The following is a 21,883-nucleotide window of genomic DNA, read 5'->3' as shown; positions in this document are numbered from 1 at the left end:
CAGTTGCTTGTTTGTTGAACAAACTTCAACGTGTTTTTCTTCTTAGCTACGGCAAAAGAGCAAATGCAGGCAGCATCACGTCCTACTATATTGTAAGTTAAATGCTGTTTATATTTTATAGCTTATTTATATTATATTACAATATAAAAGTATTAGGTGTTGCTTAGGTAGACAGGAACTATTTTACGCACTGGCCTGTTTTTCATTTCTCATGATTGTTAAAAAGCCGGAACTTGTCCCGTTTTCAGATGAAACTTGTATGCTAAACCTACACTCATGCTACACCCTATATCGACTAGGTTTAATATAGTTTAAACTTGTTTTCTCTGCTGCCAATGTTCCTTTTCTCCAAGGGATATTTTTATTACACACCCAGAAACAAGGATAAGATACTCCGAAGCCTGAGAAGGTTTGGAGGATGACCCACTAGCAACAAACCGACAAAGAGAAGGAAATGCATAGTGGAAAACGCACTCACGCCATGGTATGAAATACGCACCTGTTCATTGTTCGAATGTTGACCAGAGAGATTCACGGCCCATGGTATGAAATCCGTCATAGTTCGCGTTTTCTCTTGACCGCATACCATCTTCATTCCACCTCTTCCCAACCATGTAGTCATTTCCTTGAGACAAGTTCTTATGATATGTTGCCATGCTGCTTTCTGAGGTGTAGTCATGGATTTTGGACCACTACACCTTACTTTACATTCGGACCTATAACATAGCAACGGTACAGACTTACGAGCTGTACGTTACAACATGAACTACAGATGTACGCAGGATTACACATGTAAAATTTAAACGCTCTACGGTATATAGAAGTGGGTCAGGGTGAAAGTTTCTTGCGCGTCTCTCATTAAGCGGCAAATTTCAAAGAAATCGCCCATGTGCAAATTATTCAGAAACTATTGATATGCGACCCCGGTTCATATGGATGAAAATGTTCCAAAGTACTTGTAGAATATCCCCTCGCAAGGAATACATCAAATTACCAGTCACCCTGTATATACCGGATGAGTGTTTAAAACTACTTTTGGAAATGTCTAAAATATTAGAAATAGGATTTAAAATAAGTTGTAACAAAAATTGTTAATCTCCAAGGGGGACATACAGTAATACCACACTCAACCACCTTGCTCCTCCCCCTGGGAAACGGAAGCGGGAGCAACTTTGAAATCTTACATAGGAACCCCCATTTTTATTCCAGATTCGGATTCTACGGGCAAAAATACGTAACTTTTGTATTTAACATTTTATTAGTCTAGGCATCGGCGCTTAAAAATTTAGTTCTAAAGGAAAATCTTGACATCCGAATTTTTTGAATATATACCCATCACTGATCACAAAAATGTCGGATACCAGAAAAAACATCTCACGGGAGGGGAGGGGGAGAAAGCAAAAATTTTAGCCGTTTCTATTATTCACTATAACTTCGTAACCATTGAAGCTAGAGCATTCAAAGTTGTTTCATTTTGATTTTCTACTTGTCTTCTACAATTTAATTTTAGTGCATTTTTGAGCTAAATATAATGGTTTTCTTGTTATTTTCATTTTTACTCAGTTTTGGTTGCGCGTGACGTCAATCTTTTAGACACAGGTTCTTCACAAGATGGAATTCGGAAAATTGCTTCGTCTAAAAGTTTTTCGTCCTTTTATGCTCTTTCACAAAACGTATACTTATGTTAGTGTAGGACTAATAATGCCTGAGTTATAAGCGACTTCATTCTGTCGTGTGCGAAACTGATAACGGTGCAGCCCAAAAGTTGCCTTTCTCACAAACGGCAGCTGATGACGATTAATATATGTAATCTTGTTTGCCTGCACGTATATAATCCTAATGATTGTCTCTATACAATCTAATTAAAAATATCCATTTTCAATATCAATTGAGGGGTGTAACGATTGAAAAATCGTTACGTTTTTGTTAATATCTTTATTCTGAAATTACTTTTTTCTTTTTTTAAAAAAGAAAGGTTAAAAAATTTGTTTTTGAAGAAATATTTTGTTGCACTTCCTTACACTGAATTGAGAATACCTTCATTGTAAAGATCGTTAAAAAGGCTTTAAAATGATGTATGTATGTCTATATGTTAACTTACTAATACTTGTAATACGGCAGAGAATCATATATATTTTTTTAATATACGCAACCACTTCAGTTTAGCGCAATATTCTAGAGTCACGTATCTAATGAGTTGGGCCCTGCGCAGTAGCGAGAGTCTTGCTCTTGCCATTCTAATCTGCTGCGCCCCATAACTGTTTCGTAGTTTATTCAACCAACACGGGTTGGACTCAAGTAATCGACTTACATTACTTCGCACCGAAAGTTGTTCTTTTTAGAAAAAAAATTTTAAAAAACGTGGTCGAAGTGTTCGATGTAGCGGTGCCTCGTATTATATTGTGAAGATTGCCTTAATTATAATTGTGCTTCTAAACTTAGTGCTAAATTACGCAGAGTTTTAAAAGGCTTAATTTAAATTATGGGTATAATTAAATTCACTAAAGTTGAATCAGTTTAAAAGTGACAAGGTTACTTGTATTTTCCTTGTATCAAGTGCTGTTAAGTTGGTGTTAAAGAAGACGTATCTTGCAAGTGAATGAAATGAAATTAAAAAGGTCTACTTCTTTTAAAAAGACTTCCGTATTAAAACCTTTTCAAAGCTGAGAAATACGTTAACTTTCCTAATGTGGTTATATGAGAGACGTAACTCACATAATGCGTCAGCGTGTCTAGTGCTTCTCTTGCTTTCTTTGTGCCACTGGAGGTCGAGTGAGAAGTTTAACTGGGCAAATGTAAAGATGGGAAAAAAAATAAAACGTAAAATCGAGAGTTAAAATTCCACCCTTCAATTGTGTATACTCATGGTAACTAATATGAGAAGCATTTTTTAGACTTCTTTTTGTTCATTGTTAAATTACGGTAATTTAAATTCGTAATTAGTTCAGTTTTTGTTCACTCTGAAAATTAGTCAATTAAATTTAAAAAGCTAAACCGTGTCTAATGATGTGTTGATAGTTATTGAAAGTAAAGTAGTTTAGTAAAAAAATGTTTGGTAGTTGCCTTTAACCGTAATTTAGATAGGGTTTAATTAATCTGGGTTTCCTTTCTTAAAGGTGTAACAGTTTCTAAAGAACTAAAATAAATTATAAATGTGTATTCCCTGCTATGGAAATAGTTTTAATCATCTTACAGTGCTGTTAATGAAAACGTCATTGGTTAGCTAATTAACTAATTAATTGCTGTTAAATGCATTTACTGTTATTTTAGTTTTCTTGGATTTCTCGGCTAGCTTTCGAACGTAAATTTGAAATAAAATGAATAAAAATTATTAAAAATAGAACATATAGTCCGTGCGAATATTTTTTTTTAATTTTGAATTGATTGAAATATTCGCGTGCACTGCACTGTATTGCATGGTATTGTAATGGAACAGTCACTAAGACCCAAGAGGATCTGGAGATTAGAATGGTAACTACCTCTGCTTTTCTGTAACTATTGTTTCCTGCTGAGTTATGGCAAGTGTGAAGTATTAATACTAGTGAAATGTGTAGGGTAACTGTTCCAATAATTGACAGTATAAGAACAGTGTTTGACAAATTGCAAGTTTCTTCACCCTTTAAATGAGCCTGGCTTACTGATTATTCGTAGAGGTACGAAGGCATCCTTCCTTCATCTATATAGACCATCATAAAAATAATAGACTAATAATTATTATTTTTTACAATATGTATACGAAAAGTTGATCATTGTACCAGTAATTGACACCAAGATTTGTGAGATTCACCAGTAATTGACATCTCCTAATATCTTATTCTAATGAACCATATAATTTTCTACCAACTTATCAAGCTGATTTATAAGTTTCCACCTGGATAAACATGTTTATTTCTTTCGCTAATATAGCTATTATAGTACTATTTTGCACTGTCCATCGATTTTCTGTTTTCTTTGGAGAACTACTACTTAGAGGCAAATATTAACAGTGGTGTGGGATTAACAACACTGCAAAGGAAGAAAAGGTGGCAGCATTTGCTTGTACCTAGTCCCGCAGTCTTGTTGCGTCGGAAAAAAGACGACAGTGTCAATTACTGGTACACTGTCAATTATTAGGACAGTTACCCTAGTAGTTAGTTGAATAGTGCCTCGAATCTTAGCACTATCACAGCGCATATACCTTAATTAAGAAATAAAGAGATAAATAGTTCAGGAAGTAAATTGTTAATAAATATACGAGGCTACTTTGAAAAGTCGCGATACCTGTTTGTTATAGTGAGAAAAAATAATTGACGCGGTTGTTGCTTTTTCTGTTTTTGAATTATAGACTTCAATTTAACATTTAAATTTTGATAATTTGAGAGTTTTGATAGTGTTGCCTTCGTGCTTGATCTAAATTACTGTAAATGATCTCTGCCTTGCGAAATTTACTGAAATAGTTTGAGTAAAGGTTATTCTATTGGAACTTAATCATTTCTGTTATAATTGATTTGAAGGAAATCTATATTTTAATTGAACATTTGTTTGGAATTTCTTTAAAATCTATAACTTTAATCACCCACCTTCACTCACTTTAGGTGTTAAGATTGTGTGCTAGTGTGAATGATACCTAGTTGTAATTTGCTTGCCTTAATAATATCTTTATTACAGGATTTGTCATATCTGGTGTGGTTAGGTCACTCGAACTCACATTTAGTTTCCTTTTTAACTATTGTTGCTAATAGATACAAGAAACATTCTGACCGCGATACCGAGAATTGTGACAGGGGCTCTTCGAGGGTAACTCTTGTCAAAACAGAAAATTTCCCTGAAGAATGAAAAGAGGGCTTTCTCTAGTATACACTATGAGAAATGCTGCAAATCTGTATCTTTAAGGGTGTGTGTATCTTCTAAAACATTTACAAACATGTAACTTTCTATTCATTTTTCTAAAAAAAAATCTTGTTTCGACTAGGGTTGGTTTTGCTGCAAGTCCTTCGATTTATGTACTACAATTATACTGAGCGAAATAGAGCAGGAGCTAGATTTCAAAAATGCCTTCAAGAGAGATTCATGAACAATTTGCCATCCATGTTTTTTTATATATTACTACCTTCCCTTCTAAATACTTAACGGTTAGAAAAAAAGGAAAAAATAAGATATGCCTAACACGTTCTATAAATCATCAGTTTTTAAACTGTTAAATCTTATTTACAGAAGAAGCACATGCCTAATAAATCTATAATAAGAAATATAATAGAAGAAAATTATACTTAAGAAATATCTACACAAGATTATTTGATTTCTAGAATTTGTTCTCAATAATATGATACCATCCTTATATAAAGGTAACCAAGAATGTTCTATCGCTTTTTCACCCACAACCTTTGAACATCGGTATGTCTCTTAAGAAGTACTTGGAAGATCAAAAATAGTCCCCATCAACATCTACAACCTTCTGAAAACGTTATGGAAGGCTATGAGTTCCATCGCGGTAGAACGTCGTGGGCTGTAATCTAAGAAGGCATCAAGTGCATTTTGCACCTCTATTAGGGATTTGAACTGGAGCCCTGTAAGATGATTTTCCAAGGAATGGAACAACTAATAAGCGGACGTTGCAATGTTCGAGCAGTATGGCGGATACAATAATGTTTCCCATCCAACGCGTAGAATGGTGTCCTGGGTCATCCTAGCCACGTAGAGCTTAGTGTTGACCTGTAACAAGAGGACGTTTTTGCTATTCAGAAGTGCTGACTCGAAGTTTTGAGTTTTCTTGAACACGGCTCAACTGCTGACAGTACGTAGTCGCATTGATGCTCTGACCAGCTGGTAGCAATTCCTGATGCATGATGCCGCGAGCAGTCCACCACACACACAGGAGGACCTTCTGCTGGTGCAGTGCTGGTTTCGGCTGTTTTGGAACCGGTTCATGGGATGCTAACCAATGATGATACTACCGTGGAGCTTCGGACAGGTCCAAGTTCCCATCACATATCAAAAACCTGTCCAGAAATGGCTCCTTCCTCAGACGAGACAGCAAAGAAACACGTATCTGCACGCGTTGCCTTCCGGCCCGGAGTCAAATTATGTGTGACACATCGATTTAATTTGTAGTGCTTCCCAAGTTGATGAAGGCGTTGTCGAATGGTTTCTCCACTCACACTCAATTGTCGTCTTAGTTTCTCATATGTCTGACCACTGTTCGCCCCAACTGCTGCCTGAGGATCTTCATTTTGTACATGTGTTATTCTTACGGCAAGTAGTGAGTCTTCGAGTGTTTCGTCACCGTCTTTAAACTTGTTAAACCACCACTGCACTGTCCGCGTAGTCACGGCACCCTCACCAAAGGCTTGGCATATTTTCCACCCGCTACAGCAGCGTTTGATCGCTGTTTGAACTCGTACAGCATACACGCCTTTATGACGCTCTGTGGAGGTTCCATGTTCACTCTGTCCTTACGCAAGTTCACGGTGTAACTGAACTGCCACAACCAGGTAGTATATTGGATATACCCACACCAACAACTGACCTTCGCCTTATCTGCATTCGCATTTAACTTACGTTGGAGGGCCAATGGAACACAGACCTAAAAAAAAAACAATAAAAGACAGAAATTTCTTGGTTACCTTTATATTTCTACATGCACACTAATTGTTTGCTGAGCAAAACATATATTTTCATTAAGACTCTTTATATCTCGAAAAAGATAAACAAATTTATGATGTGTTTAATGCATCATTCAGTCTCCTTCATCACTCAGTCATTAACTGATTGAATTTTTATACTTGCTGGACAACTGCACATTGGAGTGCACAAGAAACCGCGATTCTTATACTGGCATTTTAAACTTACACATTCAAGTTTCTGACAGCTATACATGGTATATTTATCTCAAAAATACACTAGAAGTAAATTATAGAAGACAATTAGGCAAACAAAATGAAAAAAAAGTTTGAATGCTCTAGCTTCAATGGTTACGGAGGTACAGTGAATAATAGAAACTGCTAAAATTTCGGCTTTCTCCCCCTCCCTTCCCGTGTGGTATTTTTTCTGGCATCCGGATTTTTGTGATCAGTGATGGATATCTATTCAGAAAATATCGGATGCCAAATTGTTACATGATTGCCCTAAAACTCGAAAAGGAGAGCACCTTTGTCAAGTTGATGCCTAGGCTATATTTGTTACGTGATAGATGGCGCTGTAATTCACAAACATCAAAAGGGGTTAGAAAAGTAGAAGTCCACAAGCTTCTCGTCAGAGTGACCGCCGCCTTTGTTAAATTGATGGATCTGTCACAGTGTTGCCACAGTCCTGGCTCTGGAGTGGGCTGAAAAATAGTACCAAATTGAAACAAAAAGGGCTGAATTTATTATTTTATACCAGTGTGATACATGGATCTATAACATGAAACAAAAAGAGAGTAAGCTCTAAAACATCCCCCCCGCCCGTCTTCTGAGTCCAAATCAAGAAAGTGCTCTTTTAAAAATTACTTTTTAAAAACATCCAAATAGGAGGAACCCGAACAACCGTGGAAGTGGATGAAACTTTTCTCGCACGAAGGGAGTATAACAGAGGCCGCAAATTAAAAGGGAAAACGGTTATCATCATTGGTATATATTTTAAGGAAACCAAACGCCCCTCTATTTCAAACTGGCCAATAAACCAAAACAGTATTATGGCCATATACGAGTGTGACAAAATATATAAAACGAGGAGCAATCTGAGTTCATATGTAAACAAAACGTTACAATAAAATATTAAAATTTAAATTATTGCATTTTATTCTCGCTTATTTCACGACCGAAGGAGGATAATAACTGTAAGAAGAATATTGTGCTACTTTTTGTTTTCAAGATTGCAAGCTAAAATTTCCACCACACTGCTTCTTCGTCGTCTCCTTCATGTGCGGCGCGGATACGCGTAATTTGTATCTTAACATAGTTCGAGTTACGAATTATCAACACAAAGTTCGTAGCGTTATGCAGTATAATGCCACAGAGTGAATGTTCAACAGCGTTTCCTGAGAGTCCAACACATAGTATGAGTAACGTGAGATGTAAGAAAAGTCTTACTGACACTTTTAAAAGTTTTTATTAAATGGGGCTGAATTGGGTAGAATTGTACCAACTTTTTCACATAAGGGGCTGGAAATGCCAACGTGGTACCAACGGACCGATCAATGACAAAAAGGGCAGAATTTGGTACAATTGTACCAAGTGTGGCAACAGTGATCTGTCATATACCTGTGATGTCATGTTACGTAATTACATAAGATCATGTAGGAGAAAAAAGGTGAGGATTTTCTTCTAAGGTGAATGAACTGTATCACATGACATTTTATTCTTTTATATTATTTGTAATAATATTCTTTGTTAAAATATGAATAGCATTCTTGTTGTTAAATTTGATTGAGCAATATGATTGCCTTGCTAAAAACTGGCGGAAAAAAATTATTTTTGGCCAATATGGCTGCGTTGTTAAAAAATGCATAGCATACTCGTTAACAATTGGCGGGAAAATTAGTTTTATTTCTTTCGTAATAATTTAATTCGATCCGCCAGATTGACGTTATTTTCTAATTATTTATTTTGTATATTTTATTCTTTCATAATAAATTACTCAAATAGAACGGCTATGCTGTGATCATATTAAAATTCCTTTAGAAAGCCGTTGTTAATTATTTATTCTCTTGTAATTTACTCTATGAAGACAAAGTGTAAACATATTTAAAAATAGAATTAATCTCGAATCTTCAGAAATTCTTTTATTCTTTCGTATGCATAGCACACTCTTGGGAAAATCAAAATGACGTCAAACTTTTATTTTCTTGCAATTTACTGCCTAAACAATCTTTGATTCTGATCGAATAAAATTAAAAATTAGGAGGGAATAAACTTTATTCATAAAGGACTTTTTCTTATTTGTTCATTTCCTTTGGAAGTTCTTGATACTGGTATATATAAAGTATATGGTACACTGTATTTGTACGTCCTTCTCTGCTGAACTCAAGAGACTAACTGAGCTTTTCGAGGGCTTTTGGAACCCGGATGGGCGGAAGCGGAAGTTGGCGCTGTAGAGTAATTAGCTTACTGGTACAGTTCGAAGCATAGAAAATGTAACAAAAAGTTCAAATCCAACTTGGGAACAAATTCTAGCGCCGAGTGCGTATGCATTCCGAAATACACTACTCATCGACTAGTTACTTCCGATATTCAACCCAACTCATTCCCCTCCTCCACCTCTCCTTGTCTAAACCGGTGTGTGACATAATGTGTTCTTTCCATTCAGACGGAAAAACAGGAACTAGTTTACAGGGTTTATCGCTCTAAAACCGTCTCTTTCATTCGTTTGTTCTGAAATGCCTTTCTATACCCTGAATAAAACAAAATGTCACAAAATGTTCCCATAGTTTCATAAACACCCTTATTTGCATTCGTTTCCTTCTTCAAAGGCTGCATATCACATCAACCTAGGAAGATGCTACTTGTGAATTCTATGGAAATTGTTAATCATAGCAGTACGTTTTGTGCTTCCCAAAGTCTTTAATGCTGGCGCAGAGCTCTGAAAACTACTGAGAGAAATGAGTGTTATTCATTTCTTGTCAGTGATTGCAAGCAAATGTTCCAGTTGGCGTCCTTTGGGCAGGACAGAAGAGTGTAATTGCTCCCTCTCATGAGCTTGAAAAATACATATGGTTTGATCAAATGTGTAGTAATATAATATAAAAAAGTTCGATCTCAGCACGCGCCATGTAAATTTTGTGGTGGACAAGCACCGTGAGCGTCTGTTCTCACGTTTCCGCCCACTTTTTCATTTCACCATTTCCTCTATTGCTTTTCGTCACCGTCCCATTTATCCTCCCCGTATAATCGTGGGACGGAAAACTGTCCCATGATTTCATTTCATTTTTTACTAATAAAAAATGAAATTATTATGTCAGCGGAGAATCACCGCCTGCCCCCCGGACCCGCGCAAAATCTAAAATGACGCTCCTTTTAACAACATACCTAGCACATTGCTTGAGCTGTTACATTTGGTTTCAGGAGTCGAAGGTTAAGGAATAAGGTTCAGGAATAAGAACAAGTCCTTTACGAATAAAGTTTATTCCCTCTTAATTTTTAATTTTATTCGATCAGAATCAAAGATTGTTTAGGCAGTAAATTACAAGAAAATAAAAAAAGTTTGACGTCATTTTGATTTTCCCAAGAGTGTGCTATGCATACGAAAGAATAAAAGAATTTCTGAAGATTCGAGATTAATTCTATTTTTAAATATGTTTACACTTTGTCTTCATAGAGTAAATTACAAGAGAATAAATAATTAACAACGGCTTTCTAAAGGAATTTTAATATGATCACAGCATAGCCGTTCTATTTGAGTAATTTATTATGAAAGAATAAAATATACAAAATAAATAATTAGAAAATAACGTCAATCTGGCGGATCGAATTAAATTATTACGAAAGAAATAAAACTAATTTTCCCGCCAATTGTTAACGAGTATGCTATGCATTTTTTAACAACGCAGCCATATTGGCCAAAAATAATTTTTTTCCGCCAGTTTTTAGCAAGGCAATCATATTGCTCAATCAAATTTAACAACAAGAATGCTATTCATATTTTAACAAAGAATATTATTACAAATAATATAAAAGAATAAAATGTCATGTGATACAGTTCATTCACCTTAGAAGAAAATCCTCACCTTTTTTCACCTACATGATCTTATGTAATTACGTAACATGACATCACAGGTATATGACAGATCACTGTTGCCACACTTGGTACAATTGTACCAAATTCTGCCCTTTTTGTCATTGATCGGTCCGTTGGTACCACGTTGGCATTTCCAGCCCCTTATGTGAAAAGGTTGGTACAATTCTACCCAATTCAGCCCCATTTAATAAAAACTTTTAAAAGTGTCAGTAAGACCTTTCTTACATCTCACGTTACTCATACTATGTGTTGGACTCTCAGGAAACGCTGTTGAACATTCACTCTGTGGCATTATACTGCATAACGCTACGAACTTTGTGTTGATAATTCGTAACTCGAACTATGTTAAGATACAAATTACGCGTATCCGCGCCGCACATGAAGGAGACGACGAAGAAGCAGTGTGGTGGAAATTTTAGCTTGCAATCTTGAAAACAAAAAGTAGCACAATATTCTTCTTACAGTTATTATCCTCCTTCGGTCGTGAAATAAGCGAGAATAAAATGCAATAATTTAAATTTTAATATTTTATTGTAACGTTTTGTTTACATATGAACTCAGATTGCTCCTCGTTTTATATATTTTGTCACACTCGTATATGGCCATAATACTGTTTTGGTTTATTGGCCAGTTTGAAATAGAGGGGCGTTTGGTTTCCTTAAAATATATACCAATGATGATAACCGTTTTCCCTTTTAATTTGCGGCCTCTGTTATACTCCCTTCGTGCGAGAAAAGTTTCATCCACTTCCACGGTTGTTCGGGTTCCTCCTATTTGAATGTTTTTAAAAAGTAATTTTTAAAAGAGCACTTTCTTGATTTAGACTCAGAAGACGGGCGGGGGGAATGTTTTAGAACTTTGGAACTCTCTTTTAGTTTCATGTTATAGATCCAAGTATCACACTGGTATAAAATAATGAATTCAGCCCTTTTTGTTTCAATTTGGTACTATTTTTCAGCCCACTCCAGAGCCAGGACTGTGGCAACACTGTGACAGATCCATCAATTTAACAAAGGCGGCGGTCACTCTGACGAGAAGCTTGTGGACTTCTACTTTTCTAACCCCTTTTGATGTTTGTGAATTACAGCGCCATCTATCACGTAACGAATATAGCCTAGGCATCAACTTGACAAAGGTGCTCTCCTTTTCGAGTTTTAGGGCAATCATGTAACAATTTGGCATCCGATATTTTCTGAATAGATATCCATCACTGATCACAAAAATCCGGATGCCAGAAAAAATACCACACGGGAAGGGAGGGGGAGAAAGCCGAAATTTTAGCAGTTTCTATTATTCACTGTACCTCCGTAACCATTGAAGCTAGAGCATTCAAACTTTTTTTCATTTTGTTTGCCTAATTGTCTTCTATAATTTACTTCTAGTGTATTTTTGAGATAAATATATTGGTTTTCTTGTTATTTTCACTTTTGGTTGCGCGTGGCATCAGTTTTCTAGCCACAGATTCTTTACAAGCTAGAATTTGGAAAAAATGTTTCCTCTAAAAGTTTTTCGTCATTTTATGCTCTTTCAAAAAATGTTTTCTTATACGGTATTAGTGTAGGACTAATGTTACCTGTGTTGTAAGCGACTTTATTCTGTCGTGTGCGAGACTGATCACGGCGCGGCCCAGAAGTTACCTTCCCACAAACGGTAGATATTAGCAGCTGATGATTAATATATATACCTAGGTATATATAATCTTGTCTGTCTGCAAGTATATAATCCTAATGATTAAGTCTCTCATTCATTCATTTTTCTGAAAAATCTTGTTTCCACAAGGGTAGTTTTTTGGCACAAGTGCTTCGATTTATGTACTACAATCATATTGAGCGAAATATAGTAGGAACCAGATTTCAAAATTGCCTTCAATGGAGAATCATGAGCTATTTGCCATCCACGTTTTTTAACGTTTAAAATGTTAAATCTGATTTACAGAAGAAGTACTTGCCTATTATTAAGATTGTGTACAGTTACTATAATACAATCAATCTATAATGAGAAACGTAATAGTAGGAAATCATATGTTTAATAAATCTCTACATGAGAGAACAAATTATTTAATTTGTAGAATTAGTTCTCAATAATGTTATGCCACTCTTATATCTCGAAAAAGATAAAGAAATTTGTGATGGCTTTAGTACATAATTGAGCCGTCTTCTTCACTCTGTTCATTAACCGATATTGAATTTTTACACTCGTTCGGACAATTACACATTGGAGTGCACAAGAAACCACGATTCTTATATTTGCATTTCAAACTTACACACTCAGGTTTCTGACAGCTACACATGGTAAAAACGCTCTAAAGGAGCCTTGGGAATATCTTCGAGTGTTTTCAGACCTTTTGTTTTCCTTAGGACAGATTCCTTCATCAGCAAGCGCTATTGAATCTGCAGAACTGTTTTTCACAAAGCTCCTTAAGATAAATATGAAGATCTGTGATGAAGCTAGGCTCCTACTTTTAGGAAAATGCAGCCTAGAGAAATTACCTCCAAATAGTGATGCTCTGAAACAACATATAGACATTCAATTACCAAACAGCAATTTGGGAAATGCTGGTAAACTGTGAGATTGATTTACTAAAACCAGAAAACTCCGGATGGTACTTGGAGGACCAAACTTTGAAGCGAGTTTTGAAAACGCTTGAAGATATTCCCAAGGCTTCTTCAGAGATTACCATCTGTAGCTGTCAGAAACTTGAGTGTGTAAGTTTGAAATGCAAATATAAGAATCGCGGTTTCTTGTGCACTCTAATGTGCAGTTGTCCTAGCAAGTATAAAAATTCAATCAGTTAATGACTGAGTGATGAAGAAGACTGAATGATGCATTAAAGACATCATAAATTTGTTTATCTTTTTCGAGATATAAAGAGTCGTAATGAAAATATGTTTTGCTCACCAAACAATTAGTGTGCATGTAGAAATATAAAGGTAACCAAGAAATTTCTGTCTTTTATTGTTTTTTTTTTAGGTCTGTGTTCCATTGGCCCTCCAACGTAAGTTAAATGCGAATGCAGATAAGGCGAAGGTCAGTTGTTGGTGTGGGTATATCCAATATACTACCTGGTTGTGGCAGTTCAGTTACACCGTGAACTTGCGTAAGGACAGAGTGAACATTGAACCTCCACAGAGCTTCATAAGGGCGTGTATGCTGTACGAGTTCAAACAGCGATCAAACGCTGCTGTAGCGGGTGGAAAATATGCCAAGCCTTTGGTGAGGGTGCCGTGACTACGCGGACAGTGCAGTGGTGGTTTAACAAGTTTAAAGACGGTGACGAACCACTCGAAGACTCACTACTTGCCGTAAGAATAACACATGTACAAAATGAAGATCCTCAGGCAGCAGTTGGGGCGAACAGTGGTCAGACATATGAGAAACTAAGACGACAATTGAGTGTGAGTGGAGAAACCACTCGACAACGCCTTCGTCAACTTGGGAAGCACTACAAATTAAATGGATGTGTTACACATAATTTGACTCCGGGCCGGAAGGCAACTCGTGCAGATACCTGTGTTTCTTTGCTGTCTCGTCTGAGGAAGGAGCCATTTCTGGACAGGTTTTTGATAGGTGATGGGAACTTGGACCTGTCCGAAGCTCCACGGTAGTATCATCATTGGTTAGCATCCCATGAACCGGTTCCAAAACAGCCGAAACCGGCACTGCACCAGCAGAAGGTCCTCCTGTGTGTGTGGTGGACTGCTCGCGGCATCATGCATCAGGAATTGCTACCAGCTGGCTGCGACTACGTACTATCAGCAGTTGAGCCGTGTTCAAGAAAACTCAAAACTTCGAGTCAGCACTTCTGAATAGCAAAGACGTCCTCTTGTTACAGGTCAACACTAAGCTCTACGTGGCTAGGATGACCCAGGACACCATTCTACGCGTTGGATGGGAAACATTATTGTATCCGCCATACTGCTCGAACATTGCAACGTCCGCTTATTAGTTGTTCCATTCCTTGGAAAATCATCTTACAGGGCGCCAGTTCAAATCCCTAATAGAGGTACAAAATGCACTTGATGCCTTCTTAGATTACAGCCCACGACGTTCTACCGCGATGGAACTCATAGCCTTCCATAACGTTTTCAGAAGGTTGTAGATGTTGATGGGGATTATTTTTGATCTTCCAAGTACTTCTTAAGAGACACACCGATGTTCAAAGCTGGTGGGTGAAAAAGCGATAGAACATTCTTGGTTACCTTTATATAAGGATGGTATCATATTATTGAGAACAAATTCTAGAAATCAAATAACTTTTATCTTGTGTAGATATTTCTTAAGTGTATAATTTTCTTCTATTATATTTCTTATTATATATTTATTAGGCATGTGCTTCTTCTGTAAATAAGATTTAACAGTTTAAAAACTGATGATTTATAGAACGTGTTAGGCATATCTTATTTTTTCCTTTTTTTCTAACCGTTAAGTATTTAGAAGGGAAGGTAGTAATATATAAAAAAACATGGATGGCAAATTGTTCATGAATCTCTCTTGAAGGCATTTTTGAAATCTAGCTCCTGCTCTATTTCGCTCAGTATAATTGTAGTACATAAATCGAAGGACTTGCAGCAAAACCAACCCTAGTCGAAACAAGATTTTTTTTTAGAAAAATGAATAGAAAGTTACATGTTTGTAAATGTTTTAGAAGATACACACACCCTTAAAGATACAGATTTGCAGCATTTCTCATAGTGTATACTAGAGAAAGCCCTCTTTTCATTCTTCAGGGAAATTTTCTGTTTTGACAAGAGTTACCCTCGAAGAGCCCCTGTCACAATTCTCGGTATCGCGGTCAGAATGTTTCTTGTATCTATTAGCAACAATAGTTAAAAAGGAAACTAAATGTGAGTTCGAGTGACCTAACCACACCAGATATGACAAATCCTGTAATAAAGATATTATTAAGGCAAGCAAATTACAACTAGGTATCATTCACACTAGCACACAATCTTAACACCTAAAGTGAGTGAAGGTGGGTGATTAAAGTTATAGATTTTAAAGAAATTCCAAACAAATGTTCAATTAAAATATAGATTTCCTTCAAATCAATTATAACAGAAATGATTAAGTTCCAATAGAATAACCTTTACTCAAACTATTTCAGTAAATTTCGCAAGGCAGAGATCATTTACAGTAATTTAGATCAAGCACGAAGGCAACACTATCAAAACTGTCCTTACACAAGTTTACGATGTAAATAAAGCCCCACAACCAGGTAGTGTGTTGGATATACCCATACCAACAACTGACCTTCGCCTTATCTCCATTCGCATTCAATTTACGGTGTGAGGGCCAGTAGAACACAGACCTCCACAAAAAGCGAAAGTACTTTCTTGGTTACCTTTATAGAAAACATACTTTTTCAGTGACATTAAAAGTGTGATTATATTATACGTAAGAAGAGGTATTTAAAGGACTGCTCTGTAAGTCAGGCGAACGCTGGAAAGAGCCAAGCCAGAACACGTAAACAGAATGTCGCATCAAGCATTGTGAGTTACGCTATGACGTCAAATTACTCATGGACATCAACCAAAGTTGCAGACTCCATATTAAAATAACTAAACAATTGTTTGGTCGTTCCTTATTCGTGTACGGGAATAAAATTCATAATGATTTGTTTTTAAAAATATGTTTTCGTATGCACTGGGAAGGTACCTACTTTGTGACATTATAGAGTCGCCTACAGTGCTTAAAGTTAGCCGGTTATTCGTCCGAAAGTTAGAAAATCGGCCGGTGTGGCATACCGTTAAAAATAACTGATTTAAATTGTAATTTGCGTGTAGAAAAAACATATTTTACACATAGAAATAAGTAGAGCCTACAATGTTAGCATTAAGTCAACAAATATATTTGTATTATCAAAAATTTCGTTGCTACTGCTTCGAAAGAAAATAATAGTTCCTTAACATCCTGTTCAATGGCAGAATTTGTGCTCTTGATCTTTTTCAACATTTGTGCGAGCAATTCCAGCCCCCTCAAAACAATTCTAACTACCGTACCGCCCACCTAAAATATTTAATCTGGATCCGCTCCTGGCATTGACAGGACTCTCTTTAAATTCAAAATTATTCTTTTCACAATTTCTGGACTTCTGTGTTGACAATTATAAGAAAATTAGTGCTGATCACGAGACGAGACGAGACCAGCAGAAACTTTAGAGAATGGAAATGAGATTTGAAAGAATCATGTAAATACTAGCGATGAGACTAGAGTGCGTACAAAACCTCGAAAAGAGACAAAAAGCATATGGGCATATATTTGTTTTCTTGTTTTAATCCACTTAAAGGCCCCGTTGGATCACTATGTTATTTTATTGTAAATGCGACGTTTCAGTAAATGCACCATCCGTGTTCTTCCACATTTAGATCGCCGATATGCTCACGCAAAATCTTAGGAAAGCAAAATCCTTTTATAAATATTTATTTCTGTTAGGCTGATGATAGTGGGGAGTAAAGCATTTACATATCTCTCTCTTCCTATATATTTTTCACGTCAAAAATGGTGAAAGAATGTCAGGAGTAGAAACACTCTTTAGTGTTCTGTCAAAATCACTGCTCTAAGTGGTCATGTTCCATACTGTCAATTCACCTGATGTCACTTTAAGCATTGGCCGCTCATCATTCAAATTAAAACGAATTACATAAACAATTAGTCAAAATTTATTACTATTATTAATTTTCGTGTAATACCAGACCATTCTAACAAATAATCAAATTCTAACAGTAAGTGAAAGTACTTAATCTCTCAGCAACCTCCTTTTGTTACATTTTCTAATTAACGTATCTTTGCAATGCGTTCTGTTAGAAACAACAAAGAAATGGCAAGAACAAATCAGAAGTTCTAACAGATTGGGGATGTAAAAAAATATAAAAGACTGAAATAGACGTATCCTGCACCACCTTCAAGTTAGCAGAGGGCACGATGATTTAGCAGTAGAGCACTCACCTTTGATATGAGGATCTCTGGTTCGATCCTAGGCGTTGTAAGTTTGAGGGCTACATCTTGTGCGAGACATTTTTCGGGGCTCCCCGTTTCTTCGTACGTTTTCCTTCCAATATCACTGTCCTACAAATTTTCACTTTTTTCTCTTTCCTCAATGAAGGTAGGGTGACTGCACCAGAAAATGACCAATTAAGAATTTGAAGTTACAAATTTATTTGTAGACGTTCGAATGAAGCAAATACACGTAAGTTAATGGTACAAACATACTAGTTGGAATGTCTTTTAACATATTATGGCGCTTCAAAATTGATATATGTATTATAAGTGAAAAATAAATTGATATTTCTATCTGAAGGTGGAAAATACTAGTAAATGACCGTCAAGCTTCAGTTAATAACTGCACTATAACCAGTAAATGACCGCTGGCAAATTCAAAGGGAAAATAATACCTAATAATAATTGAAAGAAACCTAAAAGACAAAATGAAAGAAATATTAGGACTACTTGTACTTTATCATTTCGGGAAAACTGTAGTAAAGTCCATGCAGTCCTTTCGTACAAGAAATTTGAGGATCAGCAATACGTTCCTTTATGTCGCAATGCTTGTACCAAATTTGATCTCCTTTCTCAGGTCGTTTCCATTTATTATCTTCATATTTACGCATTACTTTAACTTCCGACTCATCTTCGTACTTGCGAATCACTATACCTGGGAAATATTCACCATCATAACACACTATCACATAATCACCCACATTGTGTGTAACACAGTGTTCATTAGTTTCATTATTGCGAGTATGAAATAAAGACATTTCTTGAGCTAGGTCAATGTCGTCAGAATCTGATGCTAAAGACATCTGATCAGAGTCTGTCTCTGTTTCATTTTCCTCTGAAGGTATTTTCTTCTTCCTGGGACGCTTCTTCATCTCTTTCTTCTTACAAGTTGATTTTCTATTCCTTTCCTCTTTCTCCTGGGCCTTCAGATCATGATATTCTTTCCATTTCTTGGATGTTACTGCAAATGGGAATGCACCAGGTCGTCTTATCTTATTCCGATTTCTTGAATTTACATCCTTCGGCCAGCGTAAATGAGTTTTCCAAACGTCTTCTGGTGTTGTGCTTCCTCGAGGACCAGCAGAACTATAGGCGCTTATTACCTCAGTATTCTTTGTATTTGATGAACTTGGAAAGATGAACTGGTTAGGTCTTTCATCAGGTACTGAAATACTGTCACAACACGTCGTAGAAAGTTTATGTATTCTTTCGTGAACTGTGGAATCTTCTTGTGGTGATGCACCAGTTTGTTGACAGGTAATCAAGTTGTTAAGAGAATTATGTTTTACAGGAACAGCTTTATCTTTGATTTTTACCCGAAGATCGTGTAAAGGCCTCATGTCATCACGGACCACTGTCGACAACCGGAAAGTCTCAATAACTTCGACTGGCAACTCATTTTCTATAACTTTAAGAGCAACTTTGTAATCCTCAGCGGTCAATGGACTACCTCTTGTGATTTCATCTCCCACTTCCATACCTGCTCTTTGTATTTCTTCTTGCCTATTAGAGATACACTTATAATAGTCGACTGCATTGGGATTATAAGGATAGAGTCCACACACTGCAAATGCCTTATGAATTACCTCTTTTTTTTAAATCGCTGCTTGATAAGCACTATGAAATAGTGGTGCAAAATTTATCTTTGTTACAGGACGCGTGGTATCTTGCTTGTAATGCCGTACTACTTTCCTCCATTCAACTTCAAGAGGCCGAAAAATTGCTACATCACATGGCTGAATTATGTGTGTTGCATTGGGCAACAGGCAAAATAGAAAAATGCGACTTTCTATGCAAAACTTGTAAAGTTCTTCGTTAATATGCGATTTGTGTCCATCGAGAAATAAGAGGACAGAAAATTTAATATTGTTCTTAACTAGCCAAGGATGAAACACATTTGCTACATATTCATAAAACGTAGCGGCTGTCATCCAACCAGACTCACTACGACCAACGGAAACCGTATCTCGAATTGATTCTACTATATCACGTGAAATTCGTTGATAATGATACACGATCAGCGGATCGACAGATTTGCCATCTGCGGAAAAGTTGCACAAAACTGTTATGCATTGTTTTTCGGGACCTGGTGCAATTTCATAAAAGTTATTGTACTGTTTTGGTCCAAGAACTTTGCCTGTTTTAGGACAAGTGCGAATACCTGTTTCATCCGCGTTAAATATGCGGCTGCCATCTTCCAAGAGATCTAATGCATTTTCTTCTCGTAAGTACACTTCTAATTCACGAAAACATTGTCGGATACGTTCTTCTGTGACTTGTGCCCGGGCCTGTGATATTATTTCCACGTTTCGTTTGGTGATGTTTGGGTGTCTTTTCAGGAACAGTGCCATCTATTTCTTGCCTGGCCTATCGTTAACAAATAGATTTGATCGTTGTGCCTCCTTCATGACTTTCTGAACTGCATCCTTCACTTCGTCAGTATGCATAGGGAAGACTAACTTTGCTTTGCCTAAAATCCAGTTTTCAAGACGATTTTCTTCATCCACTGTCAGTGTTGTCTGGGGACCCATTTTTCGTTCCATTCGGGCTTTTCCATGTAGTTTGTTTATTAGCGTTCCCTTGGGTATATTGTGCACTTTTGCTGCTTTGTTTGCACTTAGTCTTCCGCTTCTACTATCATCTATTGCTGAACACAAATCATCTTGGGAATACTTGAATCTTTCATATTTTATTTTGGAACTTTTCTTTTCATCTCCGGTGCAAATTTCTATCATGAATAGCTACTTGCTTGATTCCTAAAATGTAAAATACTGCTCCAGGATCTGAATGTATTGGTGAAACCTCTCACCGTGCTCATCAGACACAGCTCCTAGGTTTTACGGAAACAAAGACAGGTGACTGTGTCGAAAATGCACTTTTAGTGACATGTATCCCATAGTAGCAACTCCTCCACTAGTTGCACACAGTTCGCACTTTTGTTATTTCCCAGAAAGTTTTCTGAGACACTCTTAAAAGAAATCCAGATTTTCCGTTCCATCTCAGTCAGTTTTGATTCGAATGTCGTTTATTATCAATTAACGTATCTGGGGTCCAATGAATACACCTTTCAGTTTAGCATCTGATATTTTTGGGAACTTTTCCTGGAGATACTTAAATCCTTTTCCAACCTTTTCACGAACACTTTTATAAGACCTAATTTAATGTGCAGGGGAGGCAGAAACATTTTCTTGGGATCAACAAGGGGTTTCTCTTTTACATTCGTAATTCCGGGAGTGAGGGATGTACGAGTAGGACATTCTCTTTGTGTGTAGTGCAGATCCCTTGCTCTACTGTCCGACTCACACAGAAAACAATACTCTGTATAGCCCAACTGTAACCCTAACACCAAACCAATCACCTTTAAGCAGTCACATATGTTCCACTAATGCTCAGCATACTTTATTTTGTCGTAAAGGAGTTTCACATTTCGATATGTCTCCCTCAAATTAACGGAATATGCAAGTGGAATGGAAGGGTACGTATTACCGTTGTGGAAGAGAACACACTTCATACTTACTTTTGACTAGTCCGAGAATAAACGCCACTCATCGACTTTATACTTGATTTGTAATGCCTGCATCAGTCCTTCCACGTCAGTACAATATATGCAATCATTACTACTGCTGAAAAATTTGGGGAAGTGATGTTGTCTATCACGGTAAAATATCGCTTTCGTTTGCTTTTGAAGAAGGTTCCAACCTTGAAGTCTTGAAGCTAAGAGTTCAGCTTGTTGTTTGGGTAGGTTCAAGTCTCTAACAAAGTCGTTCAGTTCCTCTTGCGTTATGAAATGTGGTTCTCTGATACATGCACTGTATGTAGGGTCTTCACTCTCAATATCCATAACATCTTCCCTTTCATCAACATCACTGCTGTCTACTGTTCACAGTCTGGCGGCACTAGCACAGGAAAACTTTCACCATGTGGGATGGCTCTTCTAGCTGATTGTAGATCTGGGTATTATACTGATCGTTTACCCTTGGAGGTTATTCCCTTTACATTTGACAGACAAAAGTAACAGCCGTGTACATGATCACGTGATTCAAACCATAACATTGGTATAGGAAATGGCATACACTTGTGAGAACTACCTAACCAGCACCTTAGATTTACTGCACAGGACTTACAACAGAATTTCGGTGCCCAAGGTTTGTCTACATCGACTTTCGATGAAAAATACAATTCATACGCTTTTTAC

General features: G+C 36.7%; 1 protein-coding gene across 11 annotated transcripts in view; it reads right to left on the bottom strand.

Annotated features, from left to right (window-relative positions):
- The window catches only part of LOC145686344 (uncharacterized), a 584,205-nt gene that overhangs the window by 50,243 nt on the left and 512,079 nt on the right, over positions 1-21,883 (bottom strand). The window contains exon 11 of one of the 11 annotated variants that reach the window (XR_014131592.1): positions 500-716. The exons of 9 other annotated variants lie outside the window; for them this stretch is intronic. The gene's annotated coding sequence lies outside the window, so the exon portion shown is untranslated. Of the gene's footprint in view, positions 1-499; positions 717-17,637; positions 17,804-21,883 lie in introns of all 11 variants that reach the window. One more of the 11 variants, XR_014131591.1, reaches the window with a different exon arrangement.

Source organism: Thermobia domestica, chromosome 5 (genome assembly GCF_964235325.1).
Source record: "Thermobia domestica chromosome 5, izTheDome1.hap1.1, whole genome shotgun sequence".
Classification (NCBI taxonomy): domain Eukaryota; kingdom Metazoa; phylum Arthropoda; class Insecta; order Zygentoma; family Lepismatidae; genus Thermobia; species Thermobia domestica.
This window is presented reverse-complemented; position numbering and strand designations above follow the sequence as displayed.